This window comes from Elephantulus edwardii, unplaced genomic scaffold (assembly GCF_000299155.1).
Source record: "Elephantulus edwardii isolate Elephantulus edwardi_28Jun2011 unplaced genomic scaffold, EleEdw1.0 scaffold00014, whole genome shotgun sequence".
NCBI classification, from domain to species: Eukaryota; Metazoa; Chordata; class Mammalia; order Macroscelidea; family Macroscelididae; genus Elephantulus; species Elephantulus edwardii.
The window spans coordinates 27,933,329-27,950,982 of NW_006399764.1; the positions used below are offsets into that span (position 1 = coordinate 27,933,329).

A 17,654-nucleotide genomic window follows, 5' to 3' on the forward strand; every position below is an offset into this window, starting at 1 on the left:
TGTACTTGGAGCAATTAGATGGGCATCAGAACTTGCATTTGGGGGCACGTGGTCAATGGGAGTGAGCACGCCTGTTTTCTTTGCAGAGAAATCTGTGTGTCCAGATGGTTTAGTGCTAGACTCCAATCCAAAAGCTTGGTGGTTCAAAGCCACCCTGAGTTGCTTCAGAAGAAAGACCTGATGGTGCTTCCAAAGGGTCACAGCCTTGCAATCCCTACGGGGCAGTTCTGCTTAACACACAGAGGCCAGCATGCAGCCGAATGGACAGCCGGCAATGGACACAACCATCATCATCTGTGAGCATCTCTCAGACACTAGTCCTTAAAATGAGACATCCCCAAGTGTGTTCTCTGATGCACGTTCCACTGGTTACAGTTGGTTTTAAAAATTGTTTTGCAGGTGTTTATATTTGAGGAACCCTGGGTTAATCAGTGTTTGGTGAGTTTGCTTTCTCTGTGAATTCTTACACACATACACAGAGCCAACTTGCGGTGACAATATGTGAGGAGTTGGGCTCCCTAAGATGGTCAATGGCTGATCTTTGGAGGTGGGTCAGCCTGCCTTCTGCACTTTAATTTTATTCCCCACTTCCACTAAAATTCATAACAGGGGCAGAAAATGGGAGTGTTTGGCACTGCTCTGGCCAGCTCATTAAGTTTGAGGACCAGTGACGGCTTCTTTAAGGAGTTGTTTGAGCTTTTCAGTCCCTGGCACAGAGCCTATGGAAATAGTTTCTAGATAATGGCTTTTTTTGATTGATTGATTGACTGACTGACAGAAGCCTCTTCAGCTTCTCCTTCCCTTTCTCTTATTAGATTTTGTGGCTTCTTGATGAGCATGATTTGGGAATGAAAGCGTTTAGCTCAGATTCTCTCTGCCTAAATATAGTGTTCAGGAATGTATCACGACCCGGCTCCCGGTCCCTCCTCAGGCTTCTCCGCCTCCACGGTTCCACTGTCCCCCATTTGGTTCCTGCCTTCTCTCGGCACCTTCTCCTGTCCCCTCTGTCAGCTTTGGCTGAGCTTTGGGTTATATGGAGGGACTGTGTTCTCCCATTTATTTGGGTCTGGGCTCTCTCTGAGTGAAAAGGGCTGATTTTCAGGCTGATACCGCACAAGGACGTGGAGAACCCTCCACGGTGGATGCTGGACGCGCAGTGACGCGCTGGAGAAGTGTCTGGGTTAGACCCCAGGTGATCTGGGCTGCTTTTAAGCAGGGCGGTGGTTAAGGTTATATATACATGGCCTTGGTTTTTCCATTTTCCTGACTTCCCAGCTCAATTGAAAGACAAACACAGAACCCCGGAAGTAGAAGGTGGAAAGCATTGCTGGGTCATGTGCCTGCACCCATGGCCACCCCTTGGGTGTCAGCAGGGCAGCTGGGCCCTTCGACACATCTGCCTTTCTGAGGTCTGCCGCTGTAGGCGGATTGCGGCTGTTGCTATGTGCCATCGAGTCAGTTTCAGCCCGACAAAATGAAACCTCACCCAGTCCTGGCTGGAGCCCGTCATTGCTACCCTGGTACCAGTCCATTTCCTGGAGGGTCTTCCTCTTTCATCCTGTTCTTTTCTGGGGACTACAGACCCTCAGATTAGAGTCCAGAAAGAGGAGAGGAAGATGTGACCCAAATTGGATAAAAGTGCAACCAGATTTGCCCCTGGACTGTTTGGTCTGTTCTTAAGACTCAACTCATTGCTGCTGAGTCAGAAACAACTCAGAGCCGACTCTCCAGGGGCTTTTCAGAGGCTGCAAACAGCACAGAAGGAGACTGCTCAGCGTTACTCCAAGGAGCCCCGGTGGATCCAGCTGCCTGACTCTGGGTTGTCGGTGCAGCCCCATTACCCACTAGGCCACCTGTCAGGGGTTACGGGGGCAGGGACGTCCACTGCCGGACAGGCTCCGGGAAACGGAGGAACTGTCAGAAATGACACTCAACGTGCATTTCCCCCAGTAGATGCTCCGTAGATTTCACGGACGCTCTAAACCCAGGATCCTTGGGCCTTGGCCCAGGGAAGGTGTGTGCCTTCCACGCCCGACGTTACTCACTCTGATTGGCTCCCACCCGGAGGGGGGTGCTTGGGAAAGACAGTCCCCTCCTGTGTGACTTTCAACCCCTGAAAACGTGCTGGATGGTCAGCTCTGAGTCCATTTTGGCTGGACTGCAGTTCTTTAGTTATTTATATTTTAAGAAGTCTGGTAGTAACAATGGTTAAGCACTTGACTACTAACCCAGAGGCACATGGTTCAAGCCCACTCGGTGGCTACACAGGGGGAAAGACCTGAAGCTTTGCTTCGTAACCACCCCCACACCACTCCCAATCCCACCCACACCTCCCCACTCACTGCTGACTCCCACTCCTGGCCTCAGAGGCACCCTGGGGCTACTGCTCTGCCCTACAAGGTCAGTATGAGTCAGAATTAACCAAGCCATGCAGAACAGCGACTGCCAACATTTACTGTGAGTCTGTTATGTTAAGTGTGCTAGTTTACAAGGTGGTAAATTCCACCCTTTTCCCTTGAGGCGATTGGAGATGTTAACACTGGGTTTTAAGGGGTGGGCTGGTTGGGTAGATGGGAGCTTGAAGTGCTGTGTGGAGGAGATGGACTAGAAGCAGTTATACGGGTCAGGGCTGCCTGCACTCATCAAGATTGAACAGAGGCCTGGACAATGGTCTAGGCAGTTGGCATGGAGGTGAATGGATAGGAAGCAGTGACAGATTAAATGTGGTTGAAGGAAGGAAAGATTGAGATGGCACTGGCTTTCCCAGGTTCTGAGATTGAGTGACAAGTGAAGTACAGGGAGGGAGGGAGGACAGGGCAGGTTGGGAAGGCTGCAGTAGACTGTCATCGGACAGTTTGCCTACCTGCTGGACCAGGGTTGGACCAGAGAAACAAAGCCAGTGGAAGACAGACACACAGATTCAGATTGGCTGTCAAATCTGCTCCGCCCAAGTGACCCCATATGTGTAAGGACAGAACTATGCACAATAGGGTTTTCAGTGTGGAGTTTTTGAAAGTCAGTTGCCAGGCCTTTCCTGTTCGTCACTTTGAGATAGGCTTCAATCTCCAACCTATTTTAGTGAGCAACTGAGCTTTTAAACCATTTATACCACCCAGGGACTCCAGAGAGAGAAATTTATTGCAAGAACTTAACTTACCCAATTATATATGTGTAGTGTCTGCCTGCTTAGGCACTTCCTGAGTCAGTAGTTGTTGATACGTGCTGTCAGGGTGCCTGTGAATCATAGCGACCCTATGTACAACAGCTCTGAAGCCTGCCATGTTCGGAGCTGGTCTCACTGACTCCAACACCTACCCTCATTAACTGCAGTTACTGTATCAATCCTTCGCACCTGGGGTCTTCCTCTCCCACACTGTCCCTTCACCCTTCCCAGCATGATGTCATTCTACAGGGACCAGTCCCTCCTGGCCACATGCCCATTGGAGGTGAGATAGAGCTTCAGAATCCTAGCCTCCAAGAAGAAACTTGGTTTCACCTTCTCCAAGACCTATTTGTTTTCTTGGTGGTCCATGGTACGTTCAAGACTCTTCTCCAGCGCCACAGTTCAAAGGCATTGATTCTTCTTTTTCATCCTTAGTTGTTGTCCAGCTCTCTGATGCATAGCAAGTCATTGCAGAGACCGTGGCCTGGATCAGGCGCACCTTAGTCTCTAGACTGACATGATTGCTTCTCAGCACTCTGGAGAGGTCTCTGAGAGCAGGTTTTCCCAGTGCAGTTCATCTTTTGATTTCCTCACTGTTGGTGCTGAGAGGGTTGTTTGTGGAGCCGAGCGAGCTGTAATTGTTAACAGCGTCCATCTCTTATCCATCCATCATAGACCAGTCAGCCCAGTGGTGGGAACCTTTGTTGTCTTCATGTTGACCTTCAATCCATTCTGAAGACTACAGTCCTTGACCTTCGGCAGCAAGGGTTTCAGGTCCTCCTCCGTTTCAGCAAGCAAGGTTGTGGCATCTGTGTAAAGTAGGTAGTTGATGTGTCCTCCTACTCCAGCTCTGAAATTCCTCAAGAAAACCAGTCAGGAATCCCACAGGCAGGGGGCTGGACCTGTGAGCCACAGACAGAAAGTCTCCTTCCTCAGAAAAACTTCTGCTCTTAAAACCTTTCCACAGATTAGAACAGACCCACTGAGGTGATTAAAATCAATTGTGAATATTAATCCCGTGTAAAAGTTCCCTTCACAGTGACACTTAGAGTAATGTTCATTGACTAATCGGGGACTATACGTTGCCCTGTTGATCCTATGCATAACATATCAGCCTGCTAGTCAAAGGGCATTTGTTCGAATCCACCAGCTTCAAAGTATAAAGGTAAACATTCCCCCCTCATAAAGACTCAGAGCCTCAGAAACGGGATGGAGGTTGCCATGAGCCAACATTGACTTGACAGCAGTAGGTGTCATTTGGTTTGGTTTGGTATAGCCAGGCTGGTGGAGCCCAGTGGCACCGGGGCTAAAGAGCATGACTGCTAACCAAAAGGTCACCGGTGACAATCCACCAGTTACTCTGTGGAAGAAAGATACATCTGCTTCCTGAAGAAACACAGCCTTGGAAACCCTACAGGGTGACAGGGAATCAGAACCCCCTTGACTGAAGGCGTTTACACGCAAGCCAACCTAACACATAAAACTGGCCATCACACCACACTCGGAGGTCTTCAGGTTGCATTTTTAATCATGGTAAGTGACCACATGTGATGGTAAGGTCAGCGTGGACATTGAGCATGACAAACACAAAGGATCCCTGAGACTAAGAATCCCTGAATGTCTATTAATTGCTTATTCACGAGGGAAGCTGAAAGATGGATATTTGGCTCTAACTCATCATCCTTCCTTTGTTTTCTTTGACTATTTTAAGACCTGATGTTTCTAGCCAGTTAATGAAAGACAGCATGCTGGAAAAGAGAGAGGCTGTCAACAGAGTGACTGCAGCAGGGGGCTCCAATGTGTCAGAGAGGATGAGGACGGACAGGACAGGACAGGGCTCGGGTCTGTAGTTCATATGGTCATTATAAGTTATGCTTGACACCTTACAACAACAAGAAGTAGATAGAGATTTTTTTTAAAATTATAGCCTAGTGGTAAGGTGCTTCACTGCGATCCCAAAGGCACACGGTTCGAATTCACCAGATGATCCCTGGAAGAAGAATACAGAGACTCTCCTATGATTGACTGCCTATGTAAAACTGCCGGAGGTCTGCTCTCAGTTGGTTCAGACTGGACAGTAACTGTTTTTATTTCAATAAGAGCTCCTGGTGGCCTTGTGCTAAGAAGCTGTGCTGCAATCCCAAAGGCATCCAGTTAAAATGCCCCACAGGAGAAGGCCACACCGTGTCCTCCCATGTGGCTAACTGCCTCTGAAAACCTGCTGGAAGGTCAGCTATAGATTGGTTACAACTTGACAGCAAACAACAAGAACAGCGTTTTATATTATTTATCAGAATTTCTAGAACCAATAACTATCATTCTGTGTTAACTTTTAAACCCATCCTGTTTGTCTCGAGTTTCTAGCATGTCTTTGTCAAGGTGGCATGTTTACAGGAAGGCAGAAATCCAGGCCCGCTGCCATCTTGAGTCGGCTCTGGCTCATGGCACCTTCTATCTGGTTTCCAACACTGACTCCTCATCTTACTCCCTCAGAACAGCTGGTGGATTCGAACTGCTGACCTTTGAGTTAGCAGCACCGTGTGTCACCAGAGCTCAACACCCAGCACGGTGCCTAACTCATTATACCTGCCCAACAGAGGTTAGCCACAACTACTGGAATTAGCTCGCATTGCTTATTTAAGATTTCCATGAGAGGAGAGAAGTGGTTCTGGAAATTTTATGAACTTGAATTTCTGGGCTCTGGACTATTCCATTGATCTATCTTCATCTTAAAGTGATGTGAGCTGATTAAAAAGAATGAGAACTGAACACGATAAAAGTGTGAAATTATCATATGTCCACTTCTCTCTCTCTCTCTCTCTCTCACACACACACACACACACACACACACACCCCCAGAAACTCACTGGGAGCATTTATGTGATTTTTTTTTTTATCTGCTCCCAGACAACCTGACAATCCCAGTGCTTGTTTAAATGGAAAGGGTCCATCTGTTTTCATATGGAAATCCATCTCGTGCCTGTCTTACTGGACACATTGTTATGTAAGCCTGGGATCTCTAAGTAGAGGTTTAGTTTGATGCCCATTTTAGACTTGAACTTTTTCACCCCTAAATTTGCCTTTTATAAATTGTCGCCAAACTAAGCCCAGTGTCATGGCATCGATTCTGACTCGCAACAGCCCTATAGGACGGAGTAGAACTGCCCCTTGGGGCCTCCAGGGCTGAACGCTCTGTGGAGGCAGATGACCACGTCTTCCTCCTTTGGAACAACGAGGGGGTTTGAACCATTCTTGAAGCCTCCAGCTGACTGGGTGAGGCCCACCCACTTCAGGGAGGGACATTTGCCTGACTTGAGGCCAAGTCATTTGCTCACAAGTAACCACTTCAAAACAGCACCAGGACTAGCGTTTGGCTAGCACCTGCCACCACAGCCTGGCCAGGTAAGACATCACAACGGTGAGCATGGCCGTGGTGAGAAAAGCCAACCCCCTGCCGGCTCTTCAGATCTTGGCACCCCTCCCTCGGGGTCGGAGGCCGTACACCTGTCCAGGAGGGACTGCTTTCCCTCCACCTCAGCGTGCGTTAGAACGGCAGCCCAGTGAACCACACACTGTTTCCAGGGTTCCTAATAGTGAAAATAAAAATCCAGTCACAACCACCACCAAAAAAGAAAACAAAAAGCAAACCCTCAATTCTCTTGTGATGCTTGGCGATGCTGCATTAAATTTCCAGGATCCTTACGGGAGGAGATTGCCCGTCTTTTGCCTCCGAGGGACTGGTGAGTTTGAACCTCTGATCTTTGAGTTAGCAGTACAGGGATTAGAAAGGAGCTTACTTTATCTCTGTTGAATAACTTTGCAGACTGATTTTGTGTATATTATCTGGTCTTACATTTCAGTCTGTTTTACTCAGCATCCTTTTTTTTTAAAAAAAAAAAAAACCAAAAACAACCAAAACTTCTACTTTCTTTAGTTTGTTTTTGGAGAAAAGAACAAAGTCTTGCAGTGGGAAGACAGCCAGGTCTGTGTGGTGCCCAGAGCAGGACTGCTGTTTTCCTGTGAACCAAAAGGCCTGCAGATGGGGCCAGCATTTCCTAATCCTGCTTAATGCAAAGCTGTCCATTAAGCCCTGACACACTGTTTGCAATCTCTACATTCCGTGGAATGTTCTGGGAAAAGAGCCTTCTCCAGCAAGGCAATGCAGAGCCCTGTTTACAAACCCCAGACGAGTGCTCGGTGACACCGTAAATATCCACAGTTCATTTATTCTGTTTGGCGAACTCGGAACTCCTGGCTGCAGAGTTTGTTTGTGAGGCGTGAATCTTCACGGGAGGAACCTGTCCTTTTTCCCATAGAGCTGCCGGAGGATTTGAACCACTGGAGAGAAGACCACTTCCAGATTAACAGCGAGGCCTCCCCATGCCTGGGCGGCTGTCCCTTTAACTGGAAAGGAAAACACCATTTTCCCCAGGGATTTTCTGGGCTGGATGCTTTCTGTAGATATAGCTACAGTGAACCCCTCTGCAGTAGAGCTGTAGTCCATCAGAATCATAAAGGCCTTTACATGTACTAAGGTCGCCTGCAGTGTGGAGTATTACTTTTTGCACTGCTAACAGGTCAGTGGTTCAGATCCACCAGCTGTTTCTTGGAAGACGGACCTTTCAGAGAGGTCTGGAGCCTCCCGTGGAGGGTCACGGTGAGTTGGAATCAGCTTGACAGCAGTGGGCCGGCTTTGGTTTGGTTAACTGTAACAGCTGTGTCCACCCACAGCTTGGATGCAGGTCACGTCTAGAAAAGCCCACACACACTCAGAGTGGCTAGTGGTACACACACTTAAAACTCCATTGCTAACTGAAAGATTGGAGCTTGAAGTACAGCTCAAGGGCCTTGGAAGAAAGGCCTGGTGACCTACTTTTGAAAAAATTGTTGTTAAGTGGCCTTGAATAGGTCCAGCTCCTAAAGACCTTTCGTACAGCGGAGCGTGCGCTGCCGGGGGCCATGGTGTCCTCACAGTAGCAGCTGCGGCTGAGCCCACTGTGGGAACTGCAGGCTCAGTCTCACTGAGAACCATCGCCTTTTCTGAGGACTCTCTGCTTTCCTGAGCGTAATATCCTGCAAGGACTTGTCTCTCCTGAGAGCATGTCCACGGCACGTGAGATGATGGCCTGAGATCCTTTATGGACCATTCTCCCTGTACTTGTTACAATTTGTTTGGCTTTCATGGTCTGTTCAGTATTTGTCCTCGGTACCATCCTTGGAAGGCATGACTTCTTATTAGAGCTTCCTTCTTCATTGCTCAGCCTTTCCTTGACTGTGTGGTGGTTGAAATCCACGGATTGGATCAGGTGCTCTGTAGCCCTCAAATTAACATCTGTTCTCTTTAACATGAAAAGGTTACAGGCTAGAAAACTCTTAGGAGATAGCTCTGCTTTGTCGTGTACGAGGACAGTGAGTCATCATGGGCCCAGAATCCACAGCACAAATGAGCGGTGGCCGTACCTGGAACCACCAATAGTGAAGCCGTTTTTCTAGTTCCGTGATTGTCCCCGAAGATGGAGTTCAAGTTGTATTTTATGGCAAAGGAAATGCAGCATCCCCTTCTTTCTCGCTGACATAAAAATATGGCTCGCATGTTGCATTCACATTGTAGTATCAGTGAAGAATTGGAATATGCCACCATCTTCCAGAAGAATGAAGAAACCAGGTAGGAGAAACAGCAGGACTGTGTCTTCTAAATGAGGATGACAAGACTTCTGCTCATTTACTGCTTGTGTGTTTCCGGAAAAATATCAAGGGTCAGAGAAGGACACCCTGTTTGGTTAGGGAGAACCTTCAGTGAGGTAGGCTGACCTATTAGCCATGGCAGTGGAGCCTCGTGTCACCTTGATCTTGAAGATGGCACGGCACCACACAACATTGGTTCACACAGTTGCTATGAATGGGAACCAGCACGATGGCAACTGATAAAACCCAACATCAAGTCCTGGTTCTCGGTGATAGAACCAGCTAGTAAGAACAGCTGTCCTCTGTGACTGTTCTGCAGGCAAAGTGGCTTGAAGGAGACTGTGGGAGTGCGCCGAATCCCACGTCGAGTCCGTTTGTACTCCTGGGGACCCTATAGGACAGTGCAGAGTGACTGTGGAGGCCTTCCCAGGCCGTCTGCTTTTCCTGCAGCAGGCTGCCTCACCTTCGTCCTGTGGAGAGGCTGCAGAGGTGAACAGCCACGTTTTTGGCTGGCAGCTGGGTGCTTTAACCCCCGCAACTCCACGAGGCTTGTTGTGGGATGGGAAGAAGCAAGCAGTAGTGAGCATGCTAGGGCCTGGGTGAGGCGGCGTTGATAGGGAACCTGCCAGAGAAAGGCGAGGCTCAAAGCAGCAGATGATGATACAGGAAACCCTGCATCTGACGGCCTGGGAAGCCGAGTGTGGCAGACACACAGGAAGAGGCGATGGCGAAGGCATTTCACTCTTTACGTTGGAGTCAGTGCTGCTGTTGTACAGGTTGCTGGTGGTGCAGTGGTCAAACAATTGGCTGCTAACTGCAGGAGAAAGAACACAGTTTGCTTCTGAGACATTTTGCAGGCCTAGAGACCCTGCTCTGTCCTGTCCCGTCCTGAGTCAATATCACCATCAGGCCTGGCTTCAGGTGACAGTCTTCAGGAATAGAAATTACGGTAGCACTTGGCTTCATTCCACGCCCTCAATTTTGATGATCTTTTAAAAGAGTGTAGACAGTGGATTTGGGGTGAATGTCAGTGGGAGATTTCCAAAGCAGTATTTCAAATGCAGGTGGTGTAGCTGTCCGCCTGTCAACAGTGTCACCCTTCCTCCTCCACACCTAGCTTGGTGCTGTGACTGAGGTTATTGCATCTTAAGCTTTAAAGTCCATGGTGGACCCGAGGTCCCCTTCTTGGTGATATTCCCACGCAGGTTTGCTGGCATGGTCGCCCAGGGACAGGAAGACTGAGAAGTGATGATCACACCAACACAGTTACATGAGCTTCACCAAGGGACAGCCCCCATTGCCCGGCTGGAATTTTTCATTAGAGATTGCAACACCACAGTTACGTGCATTTTTGCCTTTGAGATGCTCTGTGGTGTTGCAACATTTGCAAAAGTCCTGGGGCTCCTAATCTTCTCACAAACACTGGTCTGTCACTGTCCCCAGCTCTCTCCCTGTGCTCCTCACCACAATGCCGATTCCACAGTGTGCACCCAGGTAGTCCCTGGACTGTCTTTAAATTCAAGTTTCACCCTTGCGGATACAAATAAAGGGCAAAGAGAAAAGATTTTTTTTTTTAATAATTCTAGCTGTTTGAACTTGGCTACTTTCCCCATTGTTTCCCCTCGAAGTCTCATTTAAAATATTTTATTAACGTAAAGAGACAGGCATTTGAGGCTAAGGACCAGTGAACAGTAGCCATGGCAACCGGGAAGCCGTTCTCGAGGAGGGGAAAGAAAGAACGCAGTAAAGAGTAAGTGTTTTAATCCTTCACTTTAATCCCTTTACTTCCTGTTCTCAAAATGAAATATAAATCAGGAACCATGGAGTGCTGCAATTTATCTGTGAAAGGGATGTTGGCCAAAGAGGATTAGTAATGGACAGACATGTGGGAGGAATGTAATCACGCAATTTGTTGTAAAACTTTGGAGACCACAAGTGACCAGTTCCTTTAAGTGGCATCAATGCAAACCAGCAACACCTGCTGGGGGCACCCCTGTTGACTGGTATTCCAGCCTGTGGTAATGGCCTGAGGAACCAAGGAATTTGCTTCACGCCCCTGGAGGAGAGGTGGGAAGTTGGGGGTGCGGGCGGGGGTCTCGGGATATTCTTTTGATCTTCTAGCGAAAATGAAGTCACCTGTGCTCCGCACACCGCCTTTCCTTGGTGTTTGATTTCTTGGGGAGGAGGCTTGGACGAAGGCTTATCATTTCCATTATCTCATATTGTAGATGAGGTTAGTGGGGGCTGTCAGTCCACTTGAACTTCCAGTAACCCTGCGGGACAGACTAGAACAACCCCCAGGGGAGGGTCTTACAGAGCAGACCACCAGCTCTTTCTCTGTAGAGCCAGAGTGTGGGTTTCAAACTGCCAACTTTTCTGTTGCCAGCCACGTGCTGAAGCATTGTGCCCCCAGAGCTTCTGTCTGAGAAGAACTGTGGTTGCTGGGTGCCATCGAGTAGTGACTCTGTGCACCGAAGGACCTTGGAAGGCTGGACACTTACTCTTTCTTGCTGTCTCGGTTTTGTTGTCAAGATTTTCTTTTGCAGAGAAGAACTGATAACTGATTAGCTACTGATCCAAAGTACCCGACGTTCTGGCCCTAAAGTCAACCCCAGCCGGTGGCGTCTGGGCTCCATACTCTGTCTTCCCTTTGTTGTTCTTATTTGAATAATTATTTGGACAAGAAAGAACTGGGATTTTAGTTCCCCTCCACCCCACCCTCGGTGTGTTTGTTGTTGGGTGCCACTGACTGGGCTTTGACTCATGGTGCCCCAGGTAAAACAGGACGGAAGCCTGACTTAGTAGCTAACCTGTGGCCGAGTCTACTCCGCTTACGTCCATGGCTGCAGTCACGATGTCAGTCCTTGTCACTGAGCGTCTTCCTCCGTTTCATGGACCCTGCATTCTCCAAGCGTGATGCCCTTTTCCTTTGTAATCTCTCAGTCACTCACTATCGCCTCACAGCAATACTCTTTCAGGTTGCCAAGTATGCTGTTCTTAATGGAAGGAGAATTCAGATTGTTCTTCCACAGAGTAGCTGTTGAGTTCGAGCTACCAGAGATACGCAGTGTTTTGGTTAACAGCACGGCATTGCAGATTATGTCACCGTAATTCTTGTCCCTTTTCAATTATTGCTACTGTATTTATATCCACTGAGTCAGAACCAATTCATAGCTGACCGTCTAGCAGATTTCAGAGGCTAGAAACTACACAGGAGGAGATTGCATCTCTTTCTCTAAAAGAGCAGCAGGTGGATTTGAACCGCTGGCCTTTGAGTTGGCGGCACAACTCCTTACAGCTAAACCATCAGATCTCCCTGCCTTTTTAATGTTGATGTTGTTGTTAGGTGCCATTGAGTTGGGAATTGCTCCTAGCGATCCTGTGGACAACAGGTCTGAACCCTGTACTAGCCACACCATCTTCATCCTCCCCAACACACTTCAGCCTGTTGCTGCGGCCAGTGTATCAGTGCGGTCTATCTCGTAGAAGGCCTTCTTCTCCTTCGCTGCTCCTCCACCGTTCTAAGCACGATTCCTCTTAAAAAATATAGCCTCTCGTAACAGCATGCCCAGAGTATGTGAGACGAAGCTTTGCTATCTTTGATTCCAAGGAGGACTCTGATTGCACTTTCTCCAAGACGGAGATATCCTTCTGAGGGATCTTCAGTACTCTTCTCTTAACACCGTGACTCAAAGGCATTGATTCTTCTGTCATCCATATTCGTCGTCCGGGTCTCAGATGCGTAGCACATAATTGGAAAGAACATGGCTTGGCTCAGATGTGCCTTGTTGTTGTTATGTGCCGTCGAGTCATTTGCGACTCATAGCAACCCTATGTACAACAGCCCTAAACCCTGCTCTATCCTGTGCCAATCTCATTGCCCCTGACACACCCATCCCAATTACCCCAGTCACTGAATCAATCCACCTCATAGAGGGTCTTCCCCTCCTGCTCTGTCTCTCTACTCTACCCAGCATGATGTCCCTCTCTAAAGACCGATCTCTCCTTACAACATGTCCAAAGTATGTCAGGCGAAGCCCCAGAATCCTTGCCTCCAAGGAGCAGCCTGGTTTAACCCTCTCTAGGATGAATCTGTTTGTTTTCTTGGCAGTCCATGGTACATTCAGTACTCTTCTCCAGCACCACAGATGTGCCTTAGTCTTCAAATTAATATCATTGCTCTCCAGGACTTTGGAGTGGTCCATGATGGCAGGCTTCCTCAATGCTGTGTATCTCCTGATCTTCTGACTGTGGGTACCAAGGGTGTTGATTGTGGAGCTGAGTAAGATGAAATCGTTGACAGTTTCCATCTTTCCTCCATCTCTCGTGATGTTGCCTTTTTGCTCAGTGGTGAGGATGTTTTATTTTCATGTCATTGAGATAGAATCCACATTGAAGGGTAATAATCCTTGTCTTCTGCAGCAAGTCCTCCTTGCTTTAGTGAGCCAGGTTGTGTCTTTCGTATAACACAGGTTTTTGATAAGTTTTCTTCCAATCCTGATGCCACATTCTTCTTCAGCTTCTCGAATGATTTGTTTAGCATACACACAGATTGCATGTTGTTGTTGCTGTGTGCCTTTGAGTTGAAACTGGCCCATAGCTGACCCTACAGTGGGTTTTCAGAGGCAGAGAATCGCACAGGAGGAGACTGCCCATCCTTCTCCTGTACCTTTGGGATTGTAGTGCAGCTTCTTACTGATTCATTAATCTGCTTTCATCATTGAAAGGGAAGAGGGTCTCTTACAGAAGGACAGACACTACAGCCGTCAGTGTGGCTTATGTCTCAACATCAAGAAAATAAAAATCCTCACCCTTGAGCTGATAGACAACATCATAATGGAAAAAAGGATTGAAATTGCCAACGATTGCGTCTTATGAGGGTCCAAAATCAATGCCATTGGTACTAAGAGTCAAGCAATCGAAAGATTTATCACATGAGGAAAATCTGTTAAGGACCTCTCCAAAGTTCTAAGAAGCAACAGTGTCATTTAAAGATTAAAGTGATCCAGTCCATGATCTGTAGCAATTTGGAGAGAGCTTTGACAGCTGATTTTCCCAATGGGACATGTCTTGATTTCTTGACTGCTATGGGACTCTAAAGGGCTACTCTGCCCCGTTTTATAAAATCATTGTTGTTGTTGTTGTTGTTGATAAACTTCGAATTGAGTATGACTCATAGCGACCCTATAAACAAAAGTCCTGAAGCCCCTCTGCAACTATCAACATTTATCTAAGCTCATAGGGTTTCTGGAGGTGTGTGGTTTAGGAAGTGGATGCCACTCCTGCTTCCAGATAAGACCATTATGAGTCAAAATTGACTTGAGGGCAATAGATCTGGTTTTGATTTATTCTCTGTGTGTGTGTGTGTTTGTGTGTGTGTGTGTGTGTGTCTAGGTTGTGCTAACAGTTATTTCTCTCAGTTGCCCACCTAAAGCTTGGCCACTGGTGCTCCCCCTCCCCACACTCCTGAGAGAGACTTGCTGGATTCTGTGGAGCTGATTCTGACTTGACTAGCTCCGCAGAGCAGCGCTGCCTCACCTACAGTCCTCACTGGCCCTCCGTCTTTCTCTTGTGGAGTCACTGGTTGTTGGCACCGTTGACTCTGGTTAGCTGCCAGGCATCCAATTGTTGCGCCTTTGGGTCAGGGAGAAAGGTTGGGCTACCTATTGCCAGAAAATCAGCCATTGGAAACCCCGCGGAGCCCAGCTCTGCTCTGACACACATGGGGTCGCCATATGTCGGAGTTGACTTGACAGTGATTGATTTGAATAGCTGTTTCTAAGATAGACTTCTTTTTTTATGGACTACGAGTTAGCAGTACACAAGGCTCTTTGCAGAGATCTGAAGTAGTTACAACGTGTACTAGCTTCCTGCAGTGTCAGAATGTGAAATTATTTCCAATAATAGCATCTTCCCAAAGGGGAGCTGGTAATTATGACAGACAAGCACAGGAGGCCCCCAGCCTTGGAGAGCGGAGTTAGACACACAGACCGCTGAGCGTGGAGCTGCACACCGACCCCAAGAACAAAAGCGTGCGTGCGAAGACCTGCAGATGGGGAGACATCTGGGGGAGAAAAATACCAGCCTGTTCTCCCGCTCACAGGAAGACGTGCCATGCTGGCGACACCTGTTTCTGCCTCCGTGTCTAGACCTGGTCCCGTATATTCTCCTGCTGTCTGCTCCTCGGGTCCAGCCTAGGCCTTGGGGGGAGGGGGTGGCCGCCAAAAGTCCTTCTCATTTGACCCACAATTCCCCTGGAGTTTTGACTTTTATTTATGGATTTCTGGAATGGGGCTTATTTTCTTTAAGAAGGTGGTCGTTAGGTGCCATCTGTTTGCCTCCCACTTCGAGTGGCCTCACATAGAGCAAAGCAAACTGCCCCATCGTGCACGATGTCCACAGTCTCTCCTGAGCTTACGTCTGTTGCTGTTGTCGCTGTGTCAGTCCGTCTCCTTAGGGCCTTGCCTCTTTTGCCGACCCTCTGCTTTCCCAAACGTGATGTCCTCTTTCAGGGACCGGCCTCTCCTTACAACGCGCCCAAGGTATGTTAAATGAAGTTCCAGAATCCTTGCTTACCAGGAGACCATTCTGGTCACACATTTTCCAAGGCCTAGCTGTTTTGTTTTGTTTTGTTTTAATTGTTGTTGTGAGTCATCATATCAGAACCAACTCCAAGCAGAACTTCCCGCGAGTGATCAAAGGCCGTCCGTGGTATATTCAGTGTTCTCTTCACCAGCGTCACGATTCTTTGGTCTTCCTTCTCCGTGCTCCTCCTTTCACATGCGTATGGCATTGAGTGTCATCAAGGTGACTACAGCTCAAAGTGTCCCTCATGGACGCAGATCTGAACCATGTCCTGTCCTGTGCAACCTCACGACCTCTGTCATGCGCATGTCTGTTGTGGTAGTTACGTCAGTCCACCTCATGAAGGATCCTGTCTTTCACTGACTCTGCCTTTCTCAGTGTGATGTCTCTTTCTAAGCACGGGCCCCTCCTGACAACATGTCCAAAGTATGTGAGACAAATCTTCACCATTCTTACCTCTAAGGAACAATCTGGTTGCACTTCCTTTAAGATGCATTTGTTTGTTCTTTTGGCAGTCTGTGGTATATGTATTGCCAACATCATAATTCAAAGGCATAGCTTACTTCTTCTTTAGTTGTCTTTCTTCATGGTCCAGCTTCTAGCTTAGATGCAGACACACATGCACAGGAGGATGACAGACGGCCAGGGACTCCATGGATTGCAGCATGGACTATCAGGATCTTGCCCTAGAGACCGTGCTCTGCATAGGACTTTCAGCCCCCAATCATCCCTGCTGTAAATGGTTACGGACCACCCAAAAGGTTCGTAGTTCAGATCTACCCAGAGATACCTGAGGAAGAAGCCCTGGTGGTCTGCTTCTGAAAAAGCAGCCCTCACAAACCCGGTGGGGTGCAGTTCTCCTCTGAAATATGTGGAGACTCCTTGAGGCAGATCAATTCCACCATCACTGGCTTAAGCCTCTGAGGTGGCGAGAGAGTGAATTTGTTCCTCCAAGCGACTGACTTACGATCATTTTTGTTACAGCAACATGGGGAAACTAAGGCACCCTGCTTGCCAGAGATGGGGCCGTGCCTTCAGCAGCGTGCCCCTGTGCAGCTCGGGAAGCCACACCTCTGGCAGGTTCTTGCCGTATGCTTTTCCCTCCAGGGGAGAAGCTCCCAAATGTTCAAATCATATCTCATTTTCTTTCTCTTCCCTGATAACTGTGCTTTTCACAAATCGAAGGTGTGTGGCAGTCTTGCTGCAAACAAGTGACATGTTCCCAACAGCATGTGTTCACTGTTGGCCCTGTGAGCTGTGTGAGTCATGCTCACAATAGTTCTGACTTTCTTCCCCCATAACACACTTTATAGACTATAGCTCGGTGTCAATAGAACCCTTCCATGCAATGGAAACAGAAAAAATATATGTGACTCCCTTTATTGTGATACTCGCCTGCAGGGATGGTCTAAAACCAACTCCACAGGACCTCCTCAGAACATTTATTGAGCACCTTTCTCCTGAGAACAAGCCCCGTTTTAAGTTTCATGATGACACAGACCGGCCTCTTTTCATGTATTTTTTACTGTGGTGGAATGCACATATGGAAACATCTACCCTTTGGACTGTAGTGTGTGTACAGTTCAGTGACGTGAACGGCATGCCTCATGTTGTGCAATGGTGACCACTGGCTGTTTCCTCAGTCCTTTATTGTCCTCAGCAGAATCTCAGCACCCCCCTAAGCAGTACATCCACCTTCAAAACCACAAATAAACTCTGGTCTCTGTGCATTTGCGTATTCTAGTTATTTCCTAGAAATGAGATCATCCAATATTTGCCCTTTTGTGTCAGGCTTACTTCATTCAACAGAATGTTTTCCGCCTTCACCGATGTTGCAGCATAATTCAGAACTCAGTTTTCCTTGTGTTGGGCTTTCATTCTTTGTCCCTCTCTTAGTCTTTCCTTCTCTCTCTCACCACCACCCCCCCCACACACACACACATTAAAAGTTTAGCTGTTCAAATCCACTAGTTGCTTGATGGAAGGAAAATAAGGTGGTCTCTTCCCATAAAGATTTTCAGCCTTGAAAACCCAATGGAAAGTCACTATAAATTGTAATCAGCTTGACGGCAGTAGTTTTGTTGATTTGTTTGGCTTCACTTGTTGGTATGGTTAGATTCCAAAGACCAAGTCATTGTGCAGAAATCAGTACTATGTGGAAATGGAGGATAACCACATGATTACATAACTGCCAAACCACATCAGAACGTAACTGCCAAAC

At 47.8% G+C, this 17,654-nt stretch overlaps 1 protein-coding gene across 1 annotated transcript in view; it reads left to right on the forward strand.

The window, feature by feature from the left end:
- Window positions 1–17,654, forward strand: part of GLIS3 (GLIS family zinc finger 3) — a 503,376-nt gene that overhangs the window by 396,757 nt on the left and 88,965 nt on the right. The gene's annotated exons all lie outside the window — the stretch shown is intronic.